We start from the raw sequence: 12,687 nt of genomic DNA on the forward strand, positions 1-12,687 counted from the left end.
AAACACACCCAGAGTCAGTGTAATCCGCCCCTAACCTTTTTTTTTAAGATGCATTTTTGACCATTTCACAATTTTCATCGCCCCCAGAATATTTCTTTGTATGAATATCTGACCATGCAATATATCAAAAGAAATAACAAACCCTTTTCAGTTTTATTCTATCTTGTTTATCAACACTTGAATGTGGGTAAGTTTCTTCAAAAGCTGAGAAAATTAAAGACTTCATCCAGATCAGATTCAGAACGGTGATCCCATTTTGTATGCGGTACAATTACAAACTGTTCCAAGAACAGATTTAAAATAATTCAAGAACCTGTTTAGTAATATAAACATTCTGATAAAAGTTTTTTCAGCCTCGCCTGACCATCAATCACCAAGTCAGAGTCCAACTGTCACACCTGAACCTGATAAACTACATATTCAGCATCACTTCAATCGTCCAGACAGGCGTGTTGGGGAAGATGGAGGTCACATCTGCAGGACATTGGCCCTCCAGCCAGGGCTAGGAGCAGGTTTGAACACACCTTTCCAGACAGAACTGAAGCTAAGAGAAGATCAACTGAGAGTCAATACAGATAACTTGCATTATTGCTAACACAAGCGTACATAATTCACCAACCAGCCAAACACTTTGAGGCGATCTTGATTGTAGCAAAGAAGAAGCATACGAATATATCCTGAAAGTTTAAATAACCACTTCACAAGAAAGAAACAATGCACAATGCCATTAATGCACAACAAGACAAGGACCGGTTCACCCAGAATGACCATTCTGTCAAAAAAGTCAGTTTTTAGTCCATTCAATTGATGTCAATGGGGTCCAATAAACCCCCCAAAAACCTACCGGTATACCAAAATGTATTTAAAATACACTTATTTCATAATAGGTATACTTGAAATCCATTAACATATTTATTGACATCATTTAAGACTTACAAATATAAAATTGCAATTCAAATTTATTTGGAGTATTTTTTTTTTTTTTTTTTGCACAATGCACATTTCTTAATATTATGCCTAAAATGTGTTTTAATTTCACTATTAATAATGATTGTCTGATCTGTGTATAATTTCACTCTTTAAATGCAAGATATTTAAAGTGTAACTAAAGTATACTTGCAATAGCTCGACTTTAGCACAATCAAATATACTTAATTATATATTTATTTGGACCTCAGCACTACTTCTGCACAATTAAAGAAAAAAATAAAAGTTTTACAAATTTAGCAGACTTTAAGTATATATATTTAGTAAGCCAGAAGTATATTGCAGGGTATTTTCATTATTATATTCATTATAATCATTATTATTATATTCAATTAAATTAAATTCACATTCGTATAGCGCTTTTCACAATGCATATTGTTTTAAACCTGTCACGATCCACACCCAGAAACACAGGAGAAGATCCAAATGCAGTAAGTGTCTTTATTTGAGGGAAATCCGTTACTCACAATCCAGTCCAGGCAGAGGTCATAACCAGGGTAGCAATCAAACATAAACATAAACAAAACAACGGGCAATAACAGACGCAGAAACAGAACTCAGAAGTGGCGTGATAATTACAAGGACTCCGTGACACATACTAAAACAGACAGGGTTATATACACAGGGAAATAACAATGCTAATGGGGAATTGGCTGAGTGCAGGTCCAGGTGCAGGCCAGGTCCATGGAGGGAAATGGGGACAGGGAGTGACAGTTCATCTGACGGCCAGGGCGGAGACGACAGTCCATCGGGTGGCCAGGGCGGAGACGACCCCTCGGGCGGCCAGGGAGGAGACGACCCCTCGGGCGGCCAGGGAGGAGACGACCCCTCGGGCGGCCAGGGAGGAGACGACCCCTCGGGCGGCCAGGGCGGAGAGACGACCCCTCGGGCGGCCAGGGCGGAGAGACGACCCCTCGGGCGGCCAGGGCACAGGAACAGACACCGGCTCAGGAACTGGAACAGACACCACCGGCTCAGGAACTGGAACAGACACCACCGGCGCAGGAACTGCAACAGACACCACCGGCTCAGGAACTGGAACAGACACCACCGGCTCAGGAACTGCAACAGACACCACCGGCTCAGGAACAGCAACAGACACCACCGGCTCAGGAACTGCAACAGACACCACCGGCTCAGGAACTGGAACAGACACCACCGGCTCAGGAACTGCAACAGACACCACCGGCTCAGGAACTGCAACAGACACCACCGGCTCAGGAACTGGAACAGACACCACCGGCTCAGGAACTGGAACAGACACCACCGGCTCAGGAACTGGAACAGACACCACCGGCTCAGGAACTGCAACAGACACCACCGGCTCAGGAACTGGAACAGACACCACCGGCTCAGGAACTGGAACAGACACCACCGGCTCAGGAACTGGAACAGACACCACCGGCTCAGGAACTGGAACAGACACCACCGGCTCAGGAACTGGAACAGACACCACCGGCTCAGGAACTGGAACAGACACCACCGGCTCGGCAGACGTGACGTGAAGCTCAGGCTCGGCAGACGTGACGTGAAGCTCAGGCTCGGCAGACGTGACGTGAAGCACAGGCTCGGCAGACGTGACGTGAAGCTCAGGCTCGGCAGACGTGACGTGAAGCTCAGGCTCGGCAGACGTGACGTGAAGCTCAGGCTCGGCAGACGTGACATGAAGCTCAGGCTCGGCAGACGTGACGTGAAGCTCAGGCTCGGCAGACATGACGTAAACAGGCTCAGCAGACATGACGTGAACAGTCTCTGTGGCGGCCATCTTGTCCGAAGACACAGGCTCAGGAACAGTCTCTGGCTGGGTGGAACTCCAGTGCTTACCCCAAGCGTGCAGAACCGCCAATGCGTAAAACCCAAAGACAGCTCTCCTGGCCGTGGCAGGACTGATGGTGGGCTGCTCCAGGACGACCTCCGGGACAACAGTGGGCTGCTCAGGCAAAGTGAATTGAAGCAGTTTCAAAGTGAATTGAGCTGAAGCAGTGTTAAAGTGAATTAAGGTGAAGCAGTGTCAAAGTGAATTGAGCTGAAGCAGTGTTATGGTGCGTTCACACCGGACGCGAATAGCGCGTCAGGCGCGAGTGATTTCAATGTTAACTCAATGCAAAGACGCGTTACGCGCGTAAAAAATTCCTGCGGCACGAATGAAGCGTAGAGTGCGGCGCGGTAGACGCGAATACGCCTTATTCGCGCAAACTTGACGCGCGAATGGCGCGAATACGCCTTATTCGCGCAAACTTGACGCGCGAATGGCGCGAATTGAGCGTCTGGCGCGTTAAGCGCAAATTATTCATGTAGTGCTTTTTGTGCATCCACGCGTTTGCCGCCCGAGTTGAAAAATCTGAACTTCTGCGTCAATTCGCGCCGTGTTAAGCAATCAGGAGCCTGCTTTGCTTCACGTGGCATAAAGTGACATAGCATAACAAACTCCTGCTCGAAGTCACTCATTCATGGAGGAGAAACTAATTTCAGCTGTGAGTGGTCACCCGGAATTATATGACTCAAGTTCATACTTTTATAGAGACAGGAACAAAAAGAACCTCGCTTGGAAGAAGATAAGTGAGGAGATTGTACAACCTGGTAAGTTGTAAGATATACAAATTTCACTTTTGTTTCACGTTATTGACCTACTAACTCGCTAGCAAGCTGCCGTGCTGCTAGTTTACACATAGACAGGGTTTACAACTATTTAAATGATCTATCAACATCAGACATATTGTAAAAAGATGGTCGCCAACGGGTTTCGAACCTTTCGCCTCTGACGCAAGTAAATTCCGCTTCAAATGTATGTTTTTGCGCGCGTCATTTTCGCTCTTGACACGCGAATGGACAGAAAGTGATCAAGCGTATAACTAGACGCGGCAGGCACAAATTTGACACGTTATTCGCTTCCGGTATGAACGCACAGTTAAAGTGAATTGAGCTGAAGCAGTGTTAAAGTGAATTAAGCTGAAGCAGTGTTAAAGTGAATTGAGCTGAAGCAGTGTTAAAGTGAATTAAGCTGAAGCAGTGTTAAAGTGAATTGATCTGAAGCATTGTTAAAGTGAATTGAGCTGAAGCAGTGTTAAAGTGAATTAAGCTGAAGCAGTGTCAAGGTGAATTAAGCTGAAGCAGTGTCAAAGTGAATTAAGCTGAAGCAGTGTCAAAGTGAATTAAGCTGAAGCAGTGTTAAAGTGAATTAAGCTGAAGCAGTGTTAAAGTGAATTAAGCTGAAGCAGTGTCAAGGTGAATTAAGCTGAAGCAGTGTCAAAGTGAATTAAGCTGAAGCAGTGTTAAAGTGAATTAAGCTGAAGCAGTGTCAAAGTGAATTAAGCTGAAGCAGTGTTAAAGTGAATTAAGCTGAAGCAGTGTCAAAGTGAATTAAGCTGAAGCAGTGTCAAAGTGAATTAATCTGAAGCAGTATCAAAGTGAATTGAGCTGAAGCAGTGTTAAAGTGAATTGAGCTGAAGCAGTGTCAAAGTGAATTAAGCTGAAGCAGTGTCAAGGTGAATTAAGCTGAAGCAGTGTCAAAGTGAATTGAGCTGAAGCAGTGTTAAAGTGAATTGAGCTGAAGCAGTGTCAAAGTGAATTGCAGCAGTGTCAAAGTGAATTGAGCTGAAGCAGTGTCAAAGTGAATTGAAGCAGTGTCAAAGTGAATTGAAGCAGTGTCAAAGTTAATTAAGGTGAAGCATTGTCAAAGTGTATTAAGGTGAAGCAGTGTCAAAGTGAATTAAGCTGAAGCAGTGTCAAAGTGAATTAAGCTAAGTGAATTAAGGTGAAGCAGTGGCAAAGTGAATTAAGCTGAAGCAGTGTCAAAGTGAATTAAGCTGAAGCAGTGTCAAAGTGAATTAAGCTAAGTGAATTAAGGTGAAGCAGTGGCAAAGTGAATTAAGCTGAAGCAGTGTCAAAGTGAATTAAGCTAAGTGAATTAATCTGAAGAAGTGTCAAAGTGAATTAAGCTAAGTGAATTAATCTGAAGAAGTGTCAAAGTGAATTAAGCTAAGTGAATTTAGCTGAAGCAGTGTTAAAGTGAATTAAGCTGAAGCAGTGTTAAATTGAATTAAGTGATTAATTGAGTGATGATTGAGCATTAGTCATGTAAGGAACAACTGTCAGCCCACCTGTGGAGTCCAGCGCTGTGGGTGAAGGTATAATGATCTTTATTTTCAGCATTCTGTGAAGGTCACTTCATTTATTATAATTTAGTTTCAATTTAACATTAGCTCAATTCTTAATCCGACTTATCCCATTTTGTTTCTAATTAGAAACTAGTCATACATATCATCATAACAAATATCAAAGATATTTGATTATTTTGGTTATGACATACTTTCAATTATTCATTCATTAAGGGACTCGATCTCATGGACACAATCTCTCCAGTCTGATCTCGGTCGAGGGTGCAGGGTTTGCTAATACCTCTTTAGTCAGTTGCCTACTGCTCACTAGTGCAAAAAAGTGTAGTCTATTTAGCCATATATGATACAAGTTTAGGAATGCAAAAATATGCAAGAGTCGAATTAAGTAGAAGTAGTTTTTTTAACTAGTCACCAGATAAGCAGTGGTCAGCCACGCCTGGCCATCAATCACTAATTATATCTCAAGTCAGAGTCCAACTATGGCCACAGTCACACCTGAACCTGCTAAACTACATATTCAGCATCTTGGCGATCTTGATTGCAGCAAAGAAGAAGATCTGAGATATGAATGTATCCTGAAGGTTTAAGTAACCACTTCACAAGAAAGAAACAATGCACACTACCATTAATGCACAACAAGACAAGGACCGGTTCACCCAGAATGACCATTCTGTCAAAAAAAGTCGAGTTTTTTTGTCCATTAAATTGATGTCAATGGGGTCTAAGAAACCCTAGTAAAAAAAAAAACTATACCAAAATGTTATTTAAAATACATTTATTTAATACTAAGTATACTTAAAATTCATTAACATATTTATTGACATATCACCTAAGACTTACTAATATACAATTATAATTTAACTTTAAAGGGACACTAAGTAGGAATTACTCCCATCTAGTGGTGAATTCATATTTTGCATCCAAACTAATTTTGCTCTCCAGCGCCTCACTTTTTCAAATGCGCATTGCATCTACGGTAGGCGATATGTACCAAAAAGCTTTGACAGGATGTCTTCTAATAGCACTTCGTCGAGGGGGGGTGTTTTGAAACATTGTTATTCATAAAAATAAATCATGAGAACATGAACTTCATCACTGCATGTGCAGGAATTGTAAAATCTTTTTTCTTATTAACTGAAGTAGCCTAACGCAATATTTTTACTCTAATAGCTTATCTTTCCCCACACATATGAACTGTGATCATGCAATAACGTTAACTTTACATCACGATGCTGAGCTACAGTGAAATGATGAAAAAGACATTATCTGTGATAGCAATTCGCGCAAACTGGAGTAGAATGAGGCTCGCGTCGACCGCGCCGCGCTAAACACCGCGCCGCAGGACCTCAAGACGCGCATAAACGCGTCTTTACATTAAAATCACTCGCGCCAGACGCTCAAGAGAGAGTGAGTAATCATTTTAAAATAAAATTGACTTTAATCAAACACGGATCCGTGATAAGTTTTGTGATCCGTCTGTTAGCACTATGATCACTTTGAGGGGAGGATAAATTTATCCCCACCGGGGATAAAAATAATTAAGCAGATATATTGACCAGAAAGGGGGAAATCCCACGCATGTTACGTTCTATTTTTGACCTTTTTGGCGACGATGTTTTCTTCTCCTGTGGCTTGGCATATGTATGGTCATAATAACAATGCAATCCAGACTTTTAAACTGGCCGGTGCAGTTTCAAGCGCCTCTCACTGCTCTGCACCTGCGTTTCTGCTGGTTTCGGCTGGCTCTGAACGAAAATGCGTTGTGGAAACGCGTTGGCTTAGTACTTTTTGTCCCTCTCTGCTATTATAGTTTTGCAAGATGGCGGAACTACATGCAAGCCTCCGTGGACCTACCCGTCCCATGTATATAAAGATAATTGTATATAATGTATATAAAGATAATTTTATAGCACTTAAGTGTAGCTGTTCATAGAGACAGTTTCGATTTTCTCCCATTTTCGGATTATTTGATTTGCCTGTGCTAATTGGCTGGCCTAGCAGCAACTGTAGAACAGATATAAGGCTAGGAGAATCAGAACAGTGCAGGACGAGCGTCAGTCTGCGTGTAGAACGAACGAGAGCGCAAGTGGTTTTTTCTTAATATTCAGTTCTCTTGTTGTTTAGTGTATTATTTTCCAGAAAGTAGGGCTATTTTCGATTCTGTGGTTATTGTACATTTTTTCCTTCACACAAATCTGTATTTTAATTAGACGCGTGACTACTTTATATCACAGCCGCGTCTGAGAAGTGGGCTATTGCTAGGGTTGCCACCCGTCCCTTAAAATACGGAATCATCCCGTATTTACAAGTAAGATGATGCGTCCCGTATCAAATCAATAAGGGACGCGATTTGTCCCGTATTTTACATTAGGCCCACATATAGTTGAATAAAAACATAAGGATTTTGCAGTATGGATAATACTAATAGCAAATATAAAGAAATCAATTTCTTAGTAGAGAAGCTCATTGCGTGATTGCATTTTAGCGTCTTTGTTTCTATAGCGACTGAGTCTCGTGAACATGCGCGGTAAACCTGCACGTTTTTAACCCCTTGTAGCGCGCTGTTCGGGTCTTTTCGACCGCAAATGACGTTTGCTGAAATAAATAAAACATTATATTTGTCCAAATGATGTGAGACTTTGCACGGTTGACAACACTTTCTACATCTACAAAAAAAATTCAATAAATTTGAATAATATCTGTTTTTTATGTTAGTGTGGGGGGAAAAAGTCACACTTGTGTTGTTTCAACAAAATGTCATTTTGAAACATAATAGTTTTTTTTTTTAGGATTTATAGTTTTAGGAGGATTTATTATATTTTTTTTTACTTTAGGCTATATAAATAAATATTTTTTAAACAAAAACAGTAAAAAAAAAAAGTTAAATTCACTTTATAAAAGACCCACATTTCTAACGTTCATGGATATAGATAATTTGACATGGTTTAGTGTAAGATTTTTGCCCATCTTTTGGAAAATGCTGTTTTAAAAGTAAAGAAATTATCACTTTAGTAGATGGCTGCAGAGCTACACCATTTGCTATTTGACTAAAATACATATTTTCAATAGCTTTTAGTTGGATTCATATCTACATATTATGAAATCACAATTATAACAATAAAAATGACTTTGTCAAAGTAGAGCATTTGGGGGGGGGGGGGGGGGGGGGGGTGAATGGGTGTCCCTTATTTTGCCACACTGAAGGTGGCAACCCTAGCTATTGCAGTTTAAATTTTATAGCACTTAAGTGTAGCTGTTCATAGAGACAGTTTCGATTTTCTCCCATTTTCGGATTATTTGATTTGCCTGTGCTAATTGGCTGGCCTAGCAGCTGTCCTCACTCAGGCGTTTGAAAGCACTATATTTCTGTAGTGTGCGCGCTGTCGCAGAAGCGTCAGCGGAAGCGTTTCAGCTCTCCTCGTGTGAAGACCGACTCGGGTAAAGACCATCGACTCTACCTGCGCGACTCCACCGAGCAAGGACACCTGCAAGGCACTTAAGTATCCTATTCCCCCTCTTCCTTTCACACTGGTATAGTATTTCCCTACTAAATATGTGCTTTCAATACATTCCTGTTGTCTCTCGACGACGCTCTCTCATCACGCACAGAAGGCAGCGCAATACTGCTAATCTGCGTCCTATTCTCCCATCCTCTCACACACCTCTCTCCATTTCTATGGGTCTATGGAATTGTCAGTCAGCAGTCAACAAAGCTGACTTCATTCCAGCCTTTGCATCTCACTCTACTCTTAATATTTTAGGCTTAACTGAGACCTGGATTCGTCCAGAAGACTCAGCAACCCCGACTGCTCTCTCGAACAACTTCTCCTTCTCTCACACTCCTCGCCAGTCTGGGAGGGGTGGGGGCACAGGTCTTCTCATTTCTAACAATTGGAATTACTCAACTCTCTCTTCTCTCTGCAATAACTACTCGTTTGAATATCATGCTATTACTCTTACAACTCCCATTAAGATCCATATTGTAGTCATATATCGCCCCCCAGGTCAACTGGGAAGCTTTGTAGAGGAGCTGGATGTGCTGCTGTCTTCTTTCCCTGAGGATGGAACCCCACTTGTAGTCTTCGGTGATTTCAACATTCATCTAGAGAAGCCGCATGCAACAGACTTCATCTCTCTCCTAGCCTCATTCGATCTCAAACGGCTCATCACCTCAGGTACTCACAAATCAGGCAACCAACTGGACCTGGTCTACACACGCAACTGCATCACAGACAACATTGTGGTGAAACCTCTCCATGTTTCTGATCATTTCCTCATTACATTCAATCTACAACTCACTACCCATGCTCCACCAACCCCCCTACCAGCTACTTTCAGACGAAACCTGCGCTCACTCTCTCCCTCCCATCTCTCCACTGCTGTGTCATCTTCTCTCCCCTCACCCTCACAATTCTCATCTCTGGATGTTAATACCGCAACAGATACTTTATGCTCCACTCTAACTTCTTCTTTAGACAATATCTGCCCTATCTCCTCCAGGCCAGCACGTACTACTCCCTCTAACCCCTGGTTATCTGAGGTTCTTCGTGAACACCGGACTAAACTCAGGGCAACAGAGAGGAAATGGCGCAAATCAAAAGACAAAACTGACCTTAGTATGTATCAATCTCTGCTCTCTTCCTTTTCTGCTGATGTTCATGCTGCAAAATCCTCTTATTTTCACAACAAGATCAACAGCACCGCTAACACACGAACTCTTTTCAAGACATTCAACTCTCTCCTCTGTCCACCTCCACCACCACCCACCTCCTCTTTAACTGCTGATGATTTTGCCAACTTCTTCACCAACAAAACAACAACCATCAGCAGTCAATTCTCAACTCCACACACACAGGAACCCAGTCCAACCCCTCCCACTCCCAAACACCTTCTCTCCTCATTCTCTCCACTGACCGAGGAAGAAGTATCTAAACTTCTCCTCTCCAGTCACCCCACCACCTGTCCTCTAGATCCCATCCCCTCACACCTTCTACAAGCCATTTCTCCCACACTTCTACCAGCACTCACACACATCATCAACTCATCCCTCCACACTGGCACTTTTCCTACAGCATTCAAGCAGGCTCGGGTAACTCCACTGCTTAAGAAACCCACATTAAACACATCACTCTTAGAGAATTACAGACCTGTCTCTCTCCTACCGTTCATTGCGAAAACACTTGAACGAGTTGCCTTCAACCAAGTAACATCCTTCCTCTCTCTGACCAACCAACTAGACGTAAACCAATCTGGCTTCAAGAAAGGGCATTCAACCGAGACTGCATTGCTGTCAGTCACAGAAGCCCTACGGATCGCAAAAGCTGCCTCCAAATCATCAGTTCTCATTCTCCTGGATCTGTCTGCTGCCTTCGACACTGTGAATCATCAGATCCTCCTGTCCACCATCTCATCACTGGGCATCACTGGAACTCCTCTCCACTGGTTTGAGTCCTATCTCACAGGTAGGTCCTTCAGGGTCGCATGGAGTGGCAAGGTATCCAAAGAACATCAACTGACTACAGGGGTTCCTCAGGGTTCAGTTATTGGACCGCTCCTCTTCTCCATTTACACCACATCACTGGGACCCATCATACAGGCACATGGCTTCTCTTACCATTGCTATGCTGATGACACCCAGCTCTACCTCTCATTTCCACCTGATGATCCCACAGTAGCTACACGTATCTCAAGCTGTCTGGCGGACATCTCGGCGTGGATGAAGGAACATCACCTGCAGCTCAACCTGGCAAAGACTGAGCTTCTCGTCCTCCCTGCCAACCCGTCCCTGCAGCACGACTTCACTATCCAGCTAGATTCAACTTTAATCACCCCATCAAGGTCGGTCAGAAACCTTGGAGTAACATTTGATGAGCATCTGACCTTCACAGACCACATCACAAAGACAGCTCGATCATGCAGGTTTGCACTGCACAACATCAGGAAGATCAGGCCCTTCCTAACTGAGCATGCAACACAACTTCTCGCCCAGGCCTTGGTTATCTCTAGGCTTGATTACTGCAATGCTCTTCTGGCTGGTCTTCCATCATGTGCAATTAAACCTCTACAAATGATCCAGAATGCTGCAGCCCGTCTTGTCTTCAACGAGCCCAAAAGGGCCCACGTCACTCCTCTGTTCATCTCTCTGCACTGGCTACCACTCGCTGCTCGCATCAAGTTCAAGGCATTGACGCTTGCTTACAGATCGACCACAGGCTCAGCTCCCTCCTACTTTCACTCGCTCCTACGAGTCTACATCCCTACCAGAAGCCTGCGATCGGTCAATGAGCGACGACTCGTGGTACCATCACAGAGAGCCACAAAATCACTCTCCAGAACATTCTCATTCACGGTTCCTTGCTGGTGGAATGATCTCCCTACCCTCATCCGGAATGCAGAATCCCTGACCACATTCAAAAGACAACTGAAAACTCATCTCTTCCGTGAGCACTTGACCTAAAAAAAAAAAAAAAAAAACCTCTCCTTTACCCTCCTTTGTTTTGGCTTATGCTACTCTGAGCAATTCCAGAACTTTGTATTTTGAGCACTTCTTGCGTTATTTTTGCTTCTTCACAATGACTCGCTTGTTGTAGTCCTCAGTTGTAAGTCGCTTTGGATAAAGGCGTCTGCTAAATGACTAAATGTAAATGTAAATTAATTCTTCATTTATAAGGATAAGTCAGATAATTGGCCGAGGTATTTGTACACCATTGAGGACATATTTATGAATAAAAATATTGGTTTTAGATAATAAAATACCTAAAAAGTTACTTAGTGTCCCTTTAATGTGTTCTTGACCCTTGTTTTTTTTGTTTTGTTTTTTATGCTTTAACTGTTTTTACAAGACACATTTGTTATGTCAAAAAAAGAAAGATGGCGATCATTGAATGCTGATAGTTTTTCATTGTTGGTAACATAAACATTGTTGACACGTTTCTGTTTGTGTTCGACATCAGGCTTGTTGGACTTGAACCGGTGCTGCACAGACCGATCGGTTTATGGCATCAAGCACCGCTAGAGCGATTCAAAAGCATAAGGAGCTGTCTGCTCTCTAATCGCTCTTGCGGTATTTGATGTCATAAACCAGTAATTCTTAAAGTGTGGTCCGCCATCGCCCCCTAGTGGTCCGCGAAAAGATGACCTAAACTAGGCAAGTGTTTATAAAATCGTCACTTATTTAAGTAGATTTTTAATGCACTTGCGAAACTGTGATAAAAGTTCTTGCCATTCTGTAACCCTTTCGCACGTACGATCACACCGGTGTGATTAGAACGGTCAGTGCATCACGTGAACAACTGCATTCAAATGTGCTTTGGCGCGTTGGCTGTCGCTGAGCCAGAGACGGCCGTGCTCAGTGCTTGTCATACATCACAACTATTCAGTGTTTTTAACCACATGATGGTTATTTTAGGTTTCAGACATTTAAAAATCACGTAAGTTCTAAAAAACAATGAATTTGAGTTTGTAAAATACACACTGATGTCTATGGAAGCGGCAATAATAATCCTTTATATTATAAAAGACGACACGTTTTATTCATATCAGATACACGTTGTGTACGTATCTTTAAATTTTACCCTATTCT

This window comes from Phoxinus phoxinus (assembly GCF_949152265.1).
Source record: "Phoxinus phoxinus genome assembly, chromosome: 2".
Taxonomy (NCBI): Eukaryota; Metazoa; Chordata; class Actinopteri; order Cypriniformes; family Leuciscidae; genus Phoxinus; species Phoxinus phoxinus.